At 44.8% G+C, this 19512-nt stretch overlaps 1 non-coding gene across 1 annotated transcript; it reads left to right on the plus strand.

Annotated features, from left to right (window-relative positions):
* The first annotated feature begins 16346 nt into the window (after positions 1–16346).
* LOC119934244 lies at positions 16347–16484 on the plus strand. Its single transcript, XR_005452888.1, has one exon. It is a non-coding gene; the product is annotated as a small nucleolar RNA SNORA7 (small nucleolar RNA).
* Positions 16485–19512: the final 3028 nt, after the last annotated feature.

Here is a 19512-nt window from a genome sequence, read left to right on the forward strand (position 1 = left end):
GCTGTCGCTAACACAGGTTTCTGAAAGCCCCACTCCTACCTGGTGATGTAATAGAGGTTTCACAAAATGTCAACCTTTCAGCACCAAATCATTCATGTCAAATCAATCTTGGTGACTTCTCCTGGCACATCCAGTGACTTGGCAGCTAGTTGGAATACAGCATTGTGAGGGTTGGGGATTGTGGTTTGATTTTCTTCTTTCAGTTGGGGCTATTGTGATGTTCCTGTAGCTCTCCTTGTTAATGTTTTCATTCTTAATGTTCAGTTGTGTTGGTGGTTGAGAGGTCATTTTATGACATACTGGTTCTAGGATGGTGGGAACCTGGAGGGTATGGGATGGTCCATATAACATTATGCTTCATATTTGGCTGTTGTGTCATGCCTCTTTGCAGAACCTGTTTGGCAGAGAAAGATGTGGTCACACTCAGCCAAAGAAGGCCACTGATGTTGAGTTTGCCAATCCCATATGTCCTAATGACTTTCACTGAGTGGGCATCACTTCCTAGTCTGGCATTGAATTCATTCAGGACAAAGGCTTGTTACTTATTACCTGATCCGACATTGAGAATTGTCCTCCAAAATCATATCTCTGGGCTTGCCAACAACCAAATCACTCAAACTGAATATCTGATACAGGGGGAGCCCCACTATAATTCCTAATTAAAAATGGCAATCTTCCTGTTCCAATAAATTGGGAACTCTACTTTTAAGAAGCCCAAGGAAAGAAGGTAGTCAGGGCACAACTTGGCACATAGGGTGGTTTCTCAGAAGGACAAGTGAATCTGGAAGAGGAACATCGTGCTTCCTTTCTAGCACTGGTACTTCAAACAGCTGCAAATTTGCAGCCAAAATGCGGTTTGGTTATTTTCATAGACAGCTGCCTTACCATTTCTCTCATGAACTGTGACCTGCTCCCCAAGCCGGAAATTATTTTTCCAATCTTATTCATTCAATCGTATTTATTGAGCACTTACTATGTGCAGAGCACTGTACTAATCACCTTTTATGCAGCTCAGGTCCCCCATTGGTCATTTCCTTGATGATCTGGAAGTCTCTGAAAATGTCCAGCTATTCAAGGAACCTACTTTGCTCCTGTGTCTGAATGCCGAGAAGGTTTTCTTGTGTCCTGTCAGCTGTGACCTGGAGATGATTATCAAGGTTCAGTTCCAAGAATGAGAGCAACAGGCGACTCTTCCAGGGCTGATTTACTTAAATGTTTTCTTATATAACCACTTAGTATAGTGCTCTGACCACATTAAGCACTCAGTAAAAATCACTGATGATGATCTGAGGGGAATTGCAATTAACAGTGAGATGTTTTAGGATTTTGGAGAAATTATATAATTATTTAAAAGGGTAAAATGAAAGCACAAAATTATGTGGATTCAATAGTAGTGGGTAATGTTCAGATTTTGTTTTCTTAGTAAAAAAGAATGAAGTTCCTTCTGCACTGGTAAAAATGTCAGAGACGATTTGAAAGATGAAAAGTGCATTTACAAGAAAAAAAGAATTCTTACAAAGCATTATTTAAAACATGTCTTCATAGGAAGTGGTTTAGGGTTAGCCATGTGGGAATTACAAAGCACAGAACCAGGACATGCTTTACTCTGTAGTAGATAAACAGAAGAGGAAAATTACCTTTTAGATTTTTTTCTTCAGGCATCTGTTAAAGTCCTTATTATGTGCTAGGCACTGTACTAAACACTGGGGTAGATGTGAGTTACTCAGGTTGTTCACAAGTCCATGTCCCACATGAGGCTCTCCATCTTAATACCCATTTTACAGATGAGGTAATGAGGCACAGAGAAGTTAAGTGACTTGTCCTAGGTCACAGAGCAGACAAGTGGCAAAGCTGGAATTAGACCCTAAATCCTCTGACTTCCATGCCCATGCTCTTTCTATTAGGTCATGCAGCTTCTTGGATACTTCTGCTAAAAGGTACATACTGAATTAATTCAATTTGGTTTATATGACATACCTTTTTTTAATGGCATTTATTAAGTGCTTACTATGTGCAAAGCAGTGTTCTAAGTGCTGGGGAGGTTACAAGGTGATCAGAACACTGCTTTGCACATAGTAAGTGCTTAACAAATGCCATTATTATTATTATTATTATTATCATTATTATTATTATCAGGTTGTTCCATGGGGAGCTCACAGTCTTAATCCACATTTTACAGATGAGGTAACAGGCATAGAGAAGTTAAGTGACTTGCCCAAAGTCACACAGCTGACAATTGGCAGAGCCAGGATTTGAACTCATGACCTCTGACTCCAAAACTCGTGCTCTTTCCATTGAGCCATGCTGCTTTTTCAGGACAAAAGCTAGGTAAAGGTTGGAGGCCTTCCCAGACTGAGCCTCCTCCTTCCTCTCCCTCTCCTCCCCCCCCCATCCCCCCGCCTTACCTCCTTCCCCTCCCCACAGCACCTGTGTATATGTATATATGTTTGTACGTATTTATTACTCTATTTATTTATTTATTTTATTTGTACAGATTTATTCTATTTATTTTATTTTGGTAATGTGTTTGGTTTTGTTGTCTGTCTCGCTTCTAGACTGTGAGCCTGCTGTTGGGTAGGGACCATCTCTATATGTTGCCAACTGGTACTTCCCAAGCGCTTAGTACAGTGCTCTGCACACAGTAAGCGCTCAATAAATACGACTGACTGACTCAATGAATGAATGAATAAAGGTAGACTTGGTGGTGGAGAAATGTTTTCCTAAGTGAATTTATTCCCTCCTCTGAATTTAGATGACATTTCAAATCTCATTTTTGTTGTTTCCCGGTAATGGAAAGTCTTCACAGGGTAATAGCTAGGTTTCTCAGAAATAGGTGACCAGCAGAGTTGCCAACAGACCATAAATTCACATAAGGTCCATTCAATTCAGCTAAAATTGGCTGTGTCCATATAGCCTGTAAAAATATTTTGATGTCCATAAATAGTTCCTCCCCATGGTGTTTGCTGCCTTCTCTCCTCTGTGGCTTGGTTTTCCTCAGATGGGTTTTGATACCACCAGTAGATCTAAGCTCTTGGCTGCCCTGTAAAATTCATCAAAATTCTGAGACTATTTCACGATGGGTCAGAGCTGAGGGTTCCCCCTCTGATCTATTCTCCATCATCAGAGGAGGAGTGTAGCCTAATTCACTCATTCATTCAATCCTATTTATTGAGTGCTTACTGTGTGCAGAGCACTGTACTAAGTGCTTGGGAAGTACAAGTTGGTAACATATAGAGATGGTCCCTATTCAATAGTGGGCTCACAGTCTAGAACGGGGAGACAGACAACAAAACAACACATATTAACAAAATAAAATAAATAGAATAGTAAATATGTACAAGGAAAATAAATAGAGTAATAAATCTGTACAAACATATGTACAGGTGCTGTGGGGAAGGGAAGAAGATAGGGCGGGGGGGATGGGAGGGGGAAGGGGGGAGAAAAGAGGGGGCTCAGTCTGGGAAGGCCTCCTGGAGGAGGTGAGCTCTCAGTAGGGCCTTGAAGGGAGGAAGAGAGCTAGCTTGGCGGATGGGCAGAGGGAGGGCATTCCGGGCCCGGGGGATGACGTGGGCCGGGGGTCGATGGCGGGACAGGCGAGAACGAGGTACGGTGAGGAGATTAGCGGCAGAGGAGCGGAGGGTGCGGGCTGGGCTGTAGAAGGAAAGAAGGGAGGTGAGGTAGGAGGGGGCAAGGTGATGGAGAGCCTTGAAGCCGAGAGTGAGGAGTTTTTGCCTGATGCATAGGTTGATTGGTAGCTATTGGAGATTTTTAAGGAGGGGCATAACATGCCCAGAGCGTTTCTGCACAAAGATGACCCAGGCAGCAGCATGAAGTATGGATTGAAGTGGGGAGAGACAGGAGGATGGGAAATTAGAGAGGAGGCTAATGCAGTAATCCAGTCGGGATAGGATGAGAGATTGAATGAGCAGGGTAGCAGATAGGGTGGAGAGGAAAGGGCGGATCTTGGCGATGTTGTGGAGGTGAGACCAGCAGGTTTCGGTGACGGATTGGATGTGAGGGGTGAACGAGAAAGCAGAGTCGAGGATGACACCAAGGTTGTGGGCTTGTGAGATGGGAAGGATGGTAGTGCTGTCAACAGTGATGGGAAAGTCAGGGAGAGGGCAGGGTTTGGGAGGGAAGATAAGGAGTTCAGTCTTGGACATATTGAGTTTTAGATGGCGGGCAGACATCTAGATGGAGATGTCTTGAAGTCAGGAGGAGACACGAGCCTGAAGGTAGGGAGAGAGAGCAGGGGCAGAGATGTAGATTTGGGTGCCATCAGCATAGAGATGATAATTGAAGCCGTGGGAACGAATGAGTTCACCAAGGGAGTGAGTGTAGATAGAGAACAGAAGGGAACCAAGAACTGACCCTTGAAGAAGCCCTGCAGTAAGGGGATGGGAGGGGGAGGAGGAGCCCACAAAAGAGATTGAGAATGAACAGCCAGAGAGATAAGAGGAGAACCAGGAGAGGACAGAATCTGTGAAGCCAAGGTCGGATAGTGTATTGAGGAGAAGGGGGTGGTCCACAGTGTCGAAGGCAGCTGAGAGGTCGAGGAGGATTAGGATAGAGTAGGAGCCATTGGATTTGGCAAGCAGGAGGTCATTGGTGACCTTTGAGAGGGCAGTTTCAGTGGAATGTAGGGGACAGAAGCCAGATTGGAGAGGGTCGAGGAGAGAGTTGGCGTTGAGGAAGTCAAGGCAGCAGGTGTAGACAACTCGTTCAAGGAGTTCGGAAAGGAATGGTAGGAGGGAGATGGGGTGATAACTAGAAGGGGAGGTGGGGTCAAGAGATGATTTTTTTAGGATGGGAGAGACATGGGCATGTTTGAAGGCAGAGGGGAAGGAACCAGTGGAGAGTGAGCGGTTGAAGATGGAAGTTAAGGAGGGGAGGAGGGATGGAGCAAGATAATTCATAAGATGAGAGGGAATGGGGTCAGAATCACACGTGGCCAGGGTAGCACTTGAGAGGAGGGAGGAGATCTCATCTGAGGATACTGCTGGGAAGGATGGGAGAGTAGCGGAAAGGATTGAGAGCCGGGGGTTTGGAGAAGGGGGAGGAGTGACTTTGGGGAGCTCAGACCTGATGGAGTTCATTTTACTAATGAAGTATGAGGCCAGATTGTTGGGGGTGAGGGACAGAGGAGGGGGAGGAACAGGGGGCCTGAGAAGGGAGTTAAATGTATGGAAGAGCTGACGGGGATGATGGGCATGGGTGTCAATAAGGGAGGAGAAATAGTTTTGTGTGGCAGAGGAGAGGGCAGAATTAAGGCAGGAAAGGAAACTGGAAGTGAACAAGGTTGGCTTGGTGTTTAGACTTTCACCAGCAGTGTTCAGCAGCTCGAGAATAAGAGTGAAGGAGGTGGACAGTGGCAGTGATCCAGGGCTGTGGGTTAGTGGTACGGGAGCGGCAAAGGGAAAGGGGAGTGAGGGAGTCGAGCTGAGTAGAGAGGGTAGAGTTGAGAGCAGTAATCTGATCATCTAGATTGGGTAGAGAGGAAAGGGAGGCGAGGTGGGGTGTGAGGCGCTCAGAAAGATGGATGGGGTCTAGAGAGCGGAGGTCTCTGTGAGGTAGTAATATAGATTTACAGGGGAGAGGAGTGTGAGTGAGGAGGTAGGTGAGAAGGTTATGATCAGAGAGAGGGATTTCAGTGTTGGTGAGGGTGGAGATAGTGCAGCGGCAGGAGATGATGAGGTCGAGGGTGTGATCAAGTTGGTGAGTGGGCGAGGTGGGGTGGAGCAGGAGGTTGGCAGCATCAAGGAGAGATAGAAGGTGGGCGGCAGAGGAGTCACCAGGGATATCCATGTGGATGTTGAAATGAGCATGGGCCTGCGAGTCAGGTGACCTGAGTTCTAACCCCATCTCTGCCATTTGTCTGCTTTATGACCTTGGGCAAATCATTTACCTTCTCTGTGCCTCAGTTATCTCATCTGTACAGTGGGGACTAACACTGAGAGCCCCAAGTGGGACATGGATTGTGTCCAACCTGATTACCTTGTACCTCAAGGTACAAATACCACCAAATACCACAATTATCATTATTTGCTCCAGTGCTTAGTACAGTGCTTGGCACACAGTAAGCACTTAACAAATACCATTAAAAAAAGGAAAGCAGGGATGTGCCATGGGTCTGGTCCTATTGAATTGATGCTATGCAGGCATGCTAGAAGATGCAACAAGGGACGCAGTATGGCTCAGTGGAAAGAGCGTGGGCTTTGGAGTCAGAGGTCATGGGTTCAATCCCAGCTCTGCCACTTGTCAGATGTGTGACTTTGGGCAAGTCACTCAACTTCTCGGTGCCTCAGTTTCCTCATCTGTAAAATGGGGAAGACTGTGAGCCCGCTGTGCGATAACCTAATCACCTTGTAACCTCCCCAGTGCTTAGAACAGTGCTTGGCACATAGTAAGCGCTTAACAAATACCAACAAGAGATGTGGAGACAGGTGTGAAAATGTGCTTCTGCATTTCTGGAAGACTCCCACCCACTCAGTAGGCTTAGTTGGGCAGGGGGTTCCAAATGTGGCACAATGGCCTGGGATCAATTGGTGCTGATCTAGAAATTGAAGTTCTCTAACAGGGCAGATAAAAGTTTTGTCGGGAGGGGGATGAGAGAGAGATGGCAGGTTAGGAGACTGGGGTCAGAGAAAGGTATTCCAGAATTGGCAGCATGGCCTGGGAGTAAGGGGAGCTAGGTTCTAGCTCCAGCTCTGCCACTTGCCTGACAAGTGATTTTGGGCAAGTCACTTCACTTTTCTGTGTATGTTTCCTCCTGTAAAAAGGGGATTCAATACCTGTTCTTCCTCCTACTTAGATGGTAAGCCCCAAGTGGGACAATCAATCAATCATATTTATGGAGCACGTACTGTGTTCAAAGCACTGGACTAGAAACTTGGGAGAGTACAGAGTTGATAGATAGACACTTTCCCTGTCCACAACAAGCTTACAGACTAGAGGGACAGGTACTATGCTCATCCTGATTATCTTGTATCTACTCCAGTGCTTAGTGCAGTGCTTGGCATATAATAAGCCCTCAACACATACTATAATTATTGTTTTTCACAAGGAGAGGCTCAATGACTAGTGACCATGTGATTCAGCGTGCATTCAAATTGATGTACTGGTGAGATGGAGGCGGAGCAGGAGGTTTGCCAACTTGAGTTGGAGGAAGTGAGAGACTGGTGGGAGGTCGGGTGCCTTGTGGTAATAATAGCTATTGTATTTGTTAAGCACTTACTATGTACCTAGCATTGTATTAGCACTGGGGCAGATACAAGATAATCGGGTTAGATACAGTCCCTGTCTCACATGGGTCTCATAATCTAAGTAGGAAGGAGTGGGACTTAATCTCCAATATACAGATGAGGAAACTGAGGCACAGAGAAGTTCAGAGACTTGCTCAAGGTCACTCAGTAGGCAAGGGTGGAGCTGGGATTGGAATCCAGATCCTCCAACTCTCCCAGGAAGAGAAAGAGAGGGATGGAGGTGATGGGATGGTGTCAAAATGATGCTGTGGGGTAAGGAGCAGGCTGACTACCCCCCCGTCCTGTGAGAATGGGGAAGCGGAAGACCATGAGACCCCGGAGGCATTATCTTCAGGAGGGAGCCAGGCAATCAGCGCTTAGAACAGTGCTTGGCACATAGTAAGTGCTTAACAAATACCATTATTATTATTATTTTTATTAATAATTCTTATTATGGTACTTCTTAAGCTCTTACTATGTCCCAAGCACTGCTCTAAGCGCTGGGGTAGTTATAAGTTCATTCAATCATATTTATTGAGCGCTTACTATGTGCAGAGCACTGTACTAAACACTTGGGAGGTACAAGTTGGCAACATATAGAGACGGTCCCTACCCAATAATGGGTTCACAGTCTAGAAGGGGGAAGCAGACAACAAAACAAAACAAGTAGACAGATGTCAATACCATCAGAATAAGCAGAATTACAGCTATATACAAATCATTAATAAAACATAGTAAATATGTACAAGTAAAATAAATAGCATAATAAATATGTACAAATATATACAAGTGCTGTGGGGAGGGAAAGAGGGTAGGGTGGGTGGGGAGTGATGGGGAGGGGATTTAGGTTGGATACAGTCCCTGTCCCACATGTGGCTCACAGTCTTAATCCCCATTTTACAAATGAGGTAGTTGATGCCTAGAGAAGTTTAGTGATTTGCCCAAAGTTACACAGCAGACATGTAGCAGAGCCGTGATTAGAACCCAGGTCCTTCTGACTCTCAGGACCTTGCTCTATCCACTAAGCCATGCTGCTGAGTGACAATCAGGTCAAGGAGGAAGCAGATTTGGCCCACCATGGAGCATTGGTTCCATAAAGCAGATTCGGGGCTATTTCAGTTTGATGAATCTTTCTCCTGCCACCCTTAGAGAGAGTTAAGCAAGTTGACGGCAGGGATCCCGTCTACTTAATCTACTGAACTCTCCCAAGGGCTCAGAATGGAGCACAATAAATACTGCTGATTGATAAACACTATTGATTGGACTGACATTTGCTTTATGTGAAGAGAATGTTCCATGAAAGAAAAGAAAAAAAGGAGGAATTTAAGATATGAAGGGACAACATTTTAACTCCACTGAAAATGAAGAACTGCTCCTGGGATAGCAGACCACAGGCTCCCACATTAGTAGGGAATGAGAAAGCAAAATCCCCACTGGACACCTGTAGTTTTGAGGGGTGATTTAAGAGTTTCTACCTCATCAGAAGGTTTCTAGTAATGATAATAATAATGATAATGATAATAACTGTAGCATTTGTTAAGAGCTTACTACGTGCCAGGCTCCATACTAAGCACTGAGGTAGATACAAGATCATCGGCTTGGACACAGTCCCTGTCCCACATGGGGCTCACAGTCTCAATCCCCATTTTACAAATGAAGTAACTGAGGCACAGAAAAGTGAAGTGACTTGTCCAAGGTCACATAGCAGACAAGTGACAGAACTGGGATTAGAACCCAGGTTCTTCTGAATCCCAGGCTCATGCTCTATCCATTAGGCCATGCTGCCTCTAAAGTACAGATAATTCAGGAGGAATAGCAGCAGGAGGAATGTTTTCAACAGAGTTTCCACTCAGTCAATCAATGGCATTTGTCCTATATACAGTAATCTTGTGGGCAGGGATCGTGTCTGCCAATTCTCTTGTATTGTACTCTCCCAAGGGCTTAGCAGAGTGCTCTGCACCCAGTATGTGCTCAGCAAATCTCACTGATTCATTTACAGTACTCTAGACTGTAAGCTTGTTGTGGGCAAGGGAATGTGTCTACCAACTCTGCAATATCATTATATTGTACTCTCCCAAGTGCTTAGTACTGTGCTCTGTACACAGTAAATGCTCAATAAATATGATTGATTGATTGATTGAGCATTAACTGTGTGGAGAGTGCTTACTGAGGGCAGAGCAGCATACTAAGCACTTGGGAGAATACAATGCAACAGATTAGGTATAGATGATCGGTACCCACAAGGAATTTATGGACTTGAGGGACAAACAGACAATAAAATAAATTACATATAGGTAATTGCTGTGACAGCAGCAGTGAGGCTAGCCAGAGCAGTGAAAATAATAATTATAATGATAATGATGGTATTTGTTAAGCGCTTACTATGGGCCAAGCACTGTTCTAGGCACTGGGATAGGTACAGAATAATCAGGTTGTTGCATGTGGGGATCACAGTTTTAATCCCCATTTTCCAGGTGAGGTAACTGAGGTACAGAGAAGTCAAGTGGCTTGCCCAAGGTCACACAGCAGACACAGTGGCAGAGCTGGGATTAGAACCCATATCCTCAATGCCACTAAGCCACAGTGCTTCTCTGGATAGAGGCTAATTCACACTGGGGCACTGAGTAACTTAATGTCTTCTGGGTCTGAGTTTTAGTCTTCCTATGATCAGCTCTTGGGGTGCAGGAGTTGTCTTCACAGCTGTCTTCAGACTGTGGTTCCTCAGATTCCCTAGTGATTTCTCAGCCCAGATTGGATCTGGCCAGTTTGGAACTGCCTCACCAAAGACCTGCCCCAGTTGGGAGAATTCTCTCCAGCCTAAAAGCCACATAAGCCTAAACCCTTATACGTTTTTTTTTTTCCTATCAAATGTACTTCCCCCAACCAGGATGTTTTTGTCCTAATTCTAATGGCAAAGGGAAGAGGCAGGACCTCCTCATTTCCTAAAGAGTGAATGCCGCGCGAGTGGGAATTGAGGTTTGGAAAAAGGAAGGGCTGCTGAAGGGAACATGGAATTCAGATGGTCTGTGAAATGAAGCACTTCATTCAACCATATTTAGCCTTACTGTGTGCAGAGCACTGTACTAAGTGCTTGGGAGGGTATAATACAGCAGAAGGCAGACATTCCCTGCCCACAATAAGCTTACAGTCTACACCAGTAACCCCACTCTCTCCACTGTCAAAGTCACTTCACTTCTCTGTGCCTCAGTTGCCTCTTCTGTAAAATAGGGATTGAGTCTGTGAGCCCCAAGAGGGAAAGGGACTACTTCCCGTCTAATTTGCTTGTATCCACCCCAGCACTTAGTACTGTGCCTGGAACATATTAAGTGCTTAACAAATACCATAATTATTATCATTATCATTAAAAGCACATCTCCTCCAGAAGGCATTCCCCCACAAAGCTCTCATTTCCCTTACTCCCTCTCCCTTCTGTTTTGCCTTCACACTTGGATTGCACCCTTTATTCATCCCACCCTCAGCCCCATAGCACTTACGTACAAATCTGTAATTTATTTTATTTTTGTATTCATTTAATTTTTGGTGGTATTTGTTAAGCATGAACTATGTGTCAAGTACTGTACTAAGCTCTGGAGTAGATACAAACTAATCAGGATGGACACAGTCCATGTCCCACATGGGACTTACAGTCTCAATTCCAATTTTACAGATGAAGTAACTGTGGCACAGAGAAGTTAAGTGACTTGTCTAAGGTCAGACGGGCAACCTTGTCTATCTGCCCCACTAGACTGTAACTGCTTTGCAGGCAGGGAATGTGGCTACCAACTCTGTTGCACTGCATACTACCAAGCATTTAGTACAGTGCTCTATACACTGTAAGTGCTCAATAAATACCATTGATTGACTGGTATACTATTAAAATTACATAAGATTATGATGCTAATTCCCTAATTAGTATTTAGTCATTCATGTCTGAAAAACATCATCTACCAGGGCTGAGTTGATTCAAGATGAATCTCAAGCAAATAGAAATAAACCTGCGTATTTTACAATCCACCATTCTGGTGCGTGGCAGCTCTCACAGCCTCTTGTCTTACCAACCTAGCATTTATGGGGTTAAGCAGGAAAGCTCACAGTAGTGCTGCCTGCAAACATCCCTACCCCTGGGCAGTTCAAGCTATTTTTCCTTCTGAAAGCCTGTATTTTTTTTCCCTCAATCAATCAATGAGAGCTTACTACTTCTAGAGCACTGCATTAAATGCTTCGGAGAGTCCAACATGTTGAGAATCAGAGTGGCCTAGTGGATAGACCGTGGGCCTGGAAGTAAGAAGGACCTAAGTTCTACTCCTAGCTCCTTCACTTGTCTGCCCTGTGACCATGGGCAAGCCACTTCACTTCTCTTTGCTTGTTAACTCATCTGTAATATGGGGATTAAGATTCTGAGCCCCATGTGGAACATGGATGGTGTCCAACCTAACTTAATACAGTAATAAGTAGTAAGTGCTTAGCAAATACCGTTAAAAAAATAGAGTAGGTAGACACAGTCCTTGCCCAAGGATTTTACAACTCCTCCTGATTTGGTCCATATTCTTGCTTTCTCCAAGAGGCCTTCACTGACAAAACCCTCTTTTCCTTTTTTTCAGCTCTCTTCTGCGTCCTTGACTGGCTTGCTGTATTCATTTCCCCTCCTAGCCCCACAGCATTTATGTACAGATCTGTAATTTATTTTGTTATATTAATGTCAGTCTACCCCTCTAGACTGTAAGCCCACTGTGAGCAGAGAATGTGTCCGTTGTTATGTTGGACTTTCCGAGTACTTAGTATAGTGCTCTATAAAGTAAGTGCTCAATAAATACAACTCACTGGCTGACTGACTCAGAGCTGATTATGTCCCACCCACTGTAACCAAAGTTGGTAGGTGGAGAGGGTGAAGGTTAGAAAAGATGGGGAGACACTTGAGAGGCTAAAGTTGTTAGTAGTCCCCAACCTTTCTTTCAGTCAGTCAGACCATTCCCATTCTATTTATTATTATTTATAGTAATAATAATGGTATTTGTTGAGTGCTTACTCCAAGCACTGCACTAAGCACTGGGGTGGATTCAAGCAAATCAGGTTGTTCACAGTCCCTGTCCCATGTGGGACTCACCGTCTCAATCCCCATATTACAGATCAGGTCACTGAGGCACAGAGAAGTGAAGTGACTTGCCCAAGCTCACACAGCAGGCACGTGGCAGAGCCAGGATTTCTCTCCATCATCCCGCTGCCTCCCTGAAGAAGACAGCTTGGAAAATTTGGGAGCTTATGTCAGCCTCCAAATTTGGAGTTAGAGGAATTAGGGAGAATATGTATCTCAATGCTCTAAAAATATATTTAGCCTTCCCCCACACATGCATTTAGGTATAAATGGAAATATCCACCCTGTGTTCTTTTTGAGTTTGACAACAGACATTGCCCAACCTCATGACTTATGAACTACTTTTCCACAGTGAGGTAGTTTGACTTTGTTTACAGGTAATTCTGTGCCATTACTTTCATTGGTAGTTATGGGGTTTGGTTTGATAGCATTCATTTCCTGCAGAAGTGAATAGGGTGAGGGGATATTTTCCCTGAATCTAGTTATTCCTACCCTCTTACTACCTCCTTCCTCTGCCCACATACCCACCTTACCTCACCCAGGGTTTCACTTCCATTTGCAGAATCTGGTAACTGAAACCCTCTTCTCACTACCTCTTTGCTCTCTCTCCTTTAGTCACTTTAAAATAGCCCAAGCAAAATCATCATCTGAGCTGGGAACTCTGACCGAGTTCCAAATCTTCCACAGACTCTGGTTGAACTTTGCATCAGATTCAGCACAATAGTAGTAATAATAATGGTATTTGCTTTGCACTTACTATATACCAAGCACTGTACTAAGCAATGGAGTAGATACAAGGCAATCAGGATGGACACAGCCCCCATCCCACAGGAGACTCATAGACTAAATAAAAGTGAGAACAAGTATGGAATTGGAAACTAAGGCACAAAAATGTTAGGTGATGTGACCAAGGTTACACAGTAGGCAAGTGGCAGAGCTGTAAATAGAACTCAGGACTTGTGACTCCCAGCCCTATGCTTTTTTCACTAGGCCATGCTACACTTTAGGTTCCAAGGCCCAATCCTGGGCCACCCTGCCTACTCCCTTTCTGTTTTCACTCTTGCCTTTCACTTCCCGTGCCTGTGGTCACTGTTCAACATTTTGAAATGGAGTCTACACTACTCTGCTTTGGCCTAGGACAACCTTTAGTTAGGCTAGGCCCCTCCCTTTCCCTATTCACACTAGAGTGAGTGTAAGCCCCTCCATTGTAGGGATCATGTCTATTTACTCAATTAGACTCTCCCAAATGCTTAGTACGGTACTCTTCACATAGTAGGTGCTCAATAAATACTCTTGATTGATTATTAGAGATACTTCTCAAACCCTTCTCTCACAGAGGCCTTCTTAGTCTAGGCAGACTTGGGGAGGATTCTTTTCATGCCCAAATCAGCCCAGTAATTATCCATCTCCATTGGATCCACATGAAAGCTGGGAAGGCATCTTGGAGGAGATGTGCCTTCAATAAAGCTTTGAAGTGGGGGAGAGTAATCGTTTTTAGGATTAGAGGAGGGAGAGCCTTCCAGGCCAGAGGCAGGAGCTGGGCCGGGGTCACCAGTGAGACAGGCAAGATTGAGGGCGTCAAGAGTCCCTAGGGCTCCCCCTTACCCTCCCCCCCGTCCCGCGAATCTGGTAGGAGAAAAAAAACAATAGGATACTGACGCTCATGGACAGAATCTCACCATGGGCTACATCATCTTACAACCAAAAACAAGCTAAAGTTCAGTCTCCTGCCTTATCTCAAAATCCCCCCCAGCATCTAGGCATCCGACCCCATCTCCTCATACCTTATCAAATCACTTGCCCCCTCTTTTCTTCTCTCCCTGACTGCCATCTTCAACTGTTTGCTCTCCAATGTCTTCTTCACCACTGCTTTCAAATGTGCTCACGTCTCCCCTGTACTAAAGAAAAAACTGTCCCTTGACCCCATGGCTCCCTCCAGCTATTGTCCCATCTCTCTTCTACTATTCCTCTCCAAACTCCTTGAGCAAGTTGTCTAAACCTGCTGTCTCAAGTTCCTCTCCTTCATTTCTCTCCTGGACCCCCTCCAATTTGGCTTCTGTCCTCTTCTCTCCACAGGAACCATACTATCAAAGGTCAGAAATGATCCCCTCCTTGCCAAATCCAATGACCTCTATTCCATCTTAATCCTCCTTTACCTCTCAGCTGCCTTCGACACTGTCAACCACTCCTTTCTTCCGGAAACACCATCCAAACTCGACTTACTTCAGTGACACTGTCTCCTTTTACTCACCACCCTTGCCCCTAGTCCCATAGCACTTATGTACATATCTGTAATTTATTTATTTACATTAATGTCTTTATCTCCCTCTAAACTGTAAGTTTGTTATAGGCAGAGAATGTTATCTTATATTGTTTAATATTATATTGTACTCTCCCAAGCACTTAGTACAGCGCTCTGCACACAATAAATGCTCAGTAAATAAAGTTTACTGATTGATTGATTGTCCTCCAAGAGGCTTGTTACCTAAGAAAAAGAGCTGTATAGATTCTGAAAAGATAGTTGGGAGAAACTAATGCTCCAACTGTATCCAGAAGGGGAGATTCTAAGCCCTTTGCTGATAAGTCATATTACTATCCCTTAGTCAAGGAAAAGGTCAGAGCTTTCTAGCTTCGGCCTTAGAGAAGCTTTCCTCAGGAAACAGAGTGTCTAGTGGAAAGAGCACAAGCCTGGTAGTCAGAAGATCTGGGTTGTTATCCCGGACCCACCACTTGTCTGCTGTGTGGCCTTGGAAAAGTCACTTTTCTTTATGCCTCAGTTTCCTGATCTGTAGAATGGGGATTCAATGCCTGTTCTCGCTCGCTTGGATATGAGCACCATGAGGGGCAGGGTGTGTATCTAAATTGATTATCTTTTATCTACCCCAGTGCTTAGTATAATGTTTGGCACATAAATCCTATGTGCCATAGGGGGCCATAGGGATTAAGGATTAAGGATTAAGAATAGGGATTAATGGGGATTAAGACTGTGAGCTCCATATGGGACAACCTAATTGCCTTGTATCTACTCCAGCGCTTAGACCAGTGCTTGGCACATAGTAAGCGCTTAACAAATACCAACATTATTATTATTATTACTATGTGCCAAGCACTGGGGTGGATAGAAGCAAATCAAGTCGGACACGGTCCCCGTCCCCTGTGGGGCTCCTGGTCTCCATCCCCATTTTGCAGATGAGGTAACCGAGGCCCAGGGAAGTGACTTGAGTGAAGTGACTTGCCCAAGGTCACACAGCAGAAAAGTGGCAGAGCCAGGATAAGAGGCCCGCTCTCTAGCCATTATGCCATGCTGCTTCTCAATCCTGCTTTCTCTTTTTCCTCTAGACTGTGAGCCCACTTTTAGGTAGGGACTGTCTCTATATGTTGCCAACTTGTACATCCCAAGCACTTAGTACAGTGCTCTGCACACAGTAAGCGCTCAATAAAAACGATTGATTAATTGATTGATCCTAAGCAAGTATTATTATTATTATTGTTGTTGTTTTGTTGTTGTTGTTGTTGTTGTTGTTGTGCTACTACAAGAACAGCAGACTGTGGTTTCCACATATGTCCAACTCTGATAACAAATTTTGATCCCACATCAGGGCTCAAAGTCAGGAGTTGGGGATTTTAATGCAGAGAATGAACTTGAAAAGCGTTGGGTGTAGATGGGGATGAAGGAAAGGCTAGAAGGTCTGGAAGCTTCTCCATTCGTGGAACATTGAAAGCCATTTATCTTGCAAGGGTCTGAGATCAGTCTGGTTGTGACTATAGGTTTGGAGACCTAAGTAATAAAACCAGAGCCAAGACCCAGAACTGTAATCCTTCATGACATGTGAGTCCAGAGAGAGACAGGCATTACTAAAGCTAGGTGACCCAATTCTTCAAGATTAATCATGAGGCTATCAGAAGTCAGTTGGAGACAAGGTAGCTAAGAATCCATGTAGAATAATTGTGGTATTTGTTAATTGCTTACTAAGAGTCAAGCACTGTACTTAGCACTGGGGTAGATGCAAGATCCCCTCTCAAGGTCACACCAGGAGAGTTTCCAGTACTCTACCAGTCTCAGCTATGGGAGGGAGAGTCAAGCAGAGGCCTGTCCATTCCATTCCTAGCTTGTGCAGTGGCTAGTGAGTGGAAGGCAACCTGCTACAAGTCAAAACTCACCTGTTCTGGGCAGCAGCAGCATGGGAGAGAGTCAAGGGTGGAGAATTGAATTTACTGCGCAGAAGGTGACAGTGGTAAACCACTTCCATATTTTTACCAAGAAGACTCTATGGATACACTACCAGAACGATTGCCGTTGGAGAACGGGACGTTCTGGGAGAGATGTGTCTGTGGTGTCGCTATGGCTCGGAAATGACTCAATGGCATAAGACAAGATCCAAGATAATCAAGTCCCACATGATGATCATAGTTTTAGTAGAAGGGAGAACAGGTATTGAATACCTGTTTAGCAGATGAGAGAACTGAGGCACAGAGAAGTAGTTAAGTGACTTGTCCAGGGTCACAGAGCAGACAAAGGCAGAACCTGGATTCGAACCCAGGTCCTCTGTCTCCCAGGCACATGCTTTTTCCAATAGAGCACACTGCTTCTCTGAACACCAAAGCTTGGGACTGGATCTTGAGTTGCTTTCACTTTGGCTCCCTTCTTGACATGGGCAGACAAGACAAGCAGGGTGTAGAAACTAATAGTTATCCTAGCCAGATGCCTGGGAGAACACTCAAACACTGATTCAGATATTCATTCAATTATATTTATTTAACACTTACTGTGTGTAAAGCACTGTACTAAGTAAGAGGGTGAGGATGGTATAATAATAAACAAACATATTCTCTGCTCACAGTGAGCTTACAGTCTAGAGATGAACTCACCCGTCAGATGTGACAGCTGAACCTAGTTTCTGAGATTTCAGGACCAAGAACCTACACAGAGGAATTGATTCTAGTGCCAGTGGCTTGTGCAACATTACTCACATTGTCATGTCCAGCCAATCATGTTTCTGTCAGCGTGACTCAGTGGAACAAGCTTGGGCTTTGGAGTCAGAGGTCATGGGTTCAAATCCCGGCTCTGCCAATTATCAGCTGTGTGACTTTGGGCAAGTCACTTAACTTCTCTGGGACTCAGTTACCTCATCTGTAAAATGGGGATTAAGACTGTGAACCCCCCGTGGGACAACCTGATCACCTTGTAACCTCCCCAGTGCTTAGAGCAGTGCTTTGCACATAGTAAGCACTTAATAAATGCCATCGTTATAATTATTATTATTATTCTGGTATTTATTAAGCACATACTATGTGCCAGGCATTGTACTAAGCTCTGAGGTGGGTAAAAGGAAATCAGTCCCAGTCCAGCGTAGGGCTCACAATCGTAGCCACCATTTTACAGATGAGGTCACTGAGGCACAGAGAAGTGAAGTGACTTGCCCAAGACCACATAACAGACAAGTGGCAGAGCCGGGATTAGAACTCAGGATTAGAACCCATGGCCTTCTGACTCCTAGGCCTGTGCTTTATCCACTAAGCCTAACTCATTCATTCATTCATTCAATCATATTTATGGAGCGTTTACTGTGTGCAGAGCACTGTACTAAGCGCTTGGGAAGCACAAGTTGGCAACATATAGAGACGGTCCCTACCCAACAGCGGGCTCACAATCTAGAAGGGGGATCTGTGCTCTAACCATTACGCACACTGCCTTCCGTTGTGGCATGGAGAGCAATATGTTAGGAGGAAGACGGGAGCAGCATATTGTGAAGGGCATTTGTGGTCTCCACTCTGGTTAGGCAGCTGTAGGCATAATGGGAGTAAAATTCAAGACTCCTGATTCTCAGGGCAGGGCTTTTTCCATTGAACCAACACCAGGGCTCAGTCACTGAAACAAAACCCAGTCTCCCAGGATTGGAGTAAACCGGTCATGGAAACCTGTGTTATCCAAAGACCTAGCCCCTCCCATCTCCTTTGTCCAACATCACTAAGGGGAAACTTTTGTTCCTGCCCTTTCTGGACCTCACACACAGACAGCCAGTGAGGATGTGGTAAATGGAGTACATATATAGTGGTCAGAAAGGGAGGAAGCCAGGGAAGCAGGGAAAGGAAGGAGCAGAGGCAGGGAAAAGAAGAAAGAGGGAGGCAGGGAAAGAAAGAAGGAGGGAAGCAGGGAAAGGAAGCAGGAGGGAAGCTGGGAAAGGAAGCAGGAGGGAAGCAGGGAAAGGAAGCAGGAGGGAAGCAGGGAAAGAAAACAGGAGGGAGGCAGGAATAGGAAGGAGGGAGGAAAGGAGAGGAAGCAGGGATAGGAAGGAGAGACAGGGCTAAGAAGGAGGGAGACAGAAAAATCACAATGCCTATATTCTTGAAAGAATCAGAAGGGATAAATTCTACAAAAGAGTAATTCAGGGAAGAAAGTGAAATTAGAAAAAAGAAAGGTGAAAAAACAAGTGGTGAGAGTGTGAAAAAGGAAGGGAAAGTGCAAAAAAGGGGAACTTGAAGACCAACTACTTTAAATTCCTATGAGCCAGCACTATACGAGAAACAGGAAGAGGGGAAGGGAATAGAGAAGAGAGAAAGAGAGGAAAGAGGAGAAAAATATTTGTCCAACAGGTATTTTTCATAGTTAACCTTTAAAGCTTAAGGTTAGGGGAATCACAGGCTTTATTGAGTTCTGAGAAGCACCTCCCTCCACCTGTCAGGAGCTGGGTACCTGGAGACCTCCAGGAGGAAAGGAATTTGAGAGGATTTGGGAACATGCTTACCAACTCTGTTGTATTGTCTTTTTTTCATGGTATTTGTTAAGCACTTAATATATGCCGGGCATGATTCTAAGTGCTGAGGTAAATGCAAGGTAATCAGATTGGACACAGTCCATGTCCCACATGGGGCTCACAGTCTTAATCCCCATTTCACAGATGAGGTGATTAAAGCACAGAGAAGTGAAGTGACTTGCCCAAGGTCACAGTAGACAGGTGGCAGAGCTGGGAGTGGAACTTATGTCCTTTGAACTCCCAAGCCCGTGCTCTATCCATGCTGCACCACGCTGCTTCCCCTCCCAAGCAGTTAGTACAGTGCAGAGCACTGCACAGAGTAGGCACTCAGTAAATACCATTGATTTCTAGTTGAAAGTCTAGGCTAATGAGCTGTGATAAGTCATGCTGTTGTTAATCCTTCTGACACACACATTAAGTTTTA

The sequence above is a fragment of the Tachyglossus aculeatus genome, chromosome 1 (genome assembly GCF_015852505.1).
Source record: "Tachyglossus aculeatus isolate mTacAcu1 chromosome 1, mTacAcu1.pri, whole genome shotgun sequence".
In the NCBI taxonomy this organism is placed as follows: domain Eukaryota; kingdom Metazoa; phylum Chordata; class Mammalia; order Monotremata; family Tachyglossidae; genus Tachyglossus; species Tachyglossus aculeatus.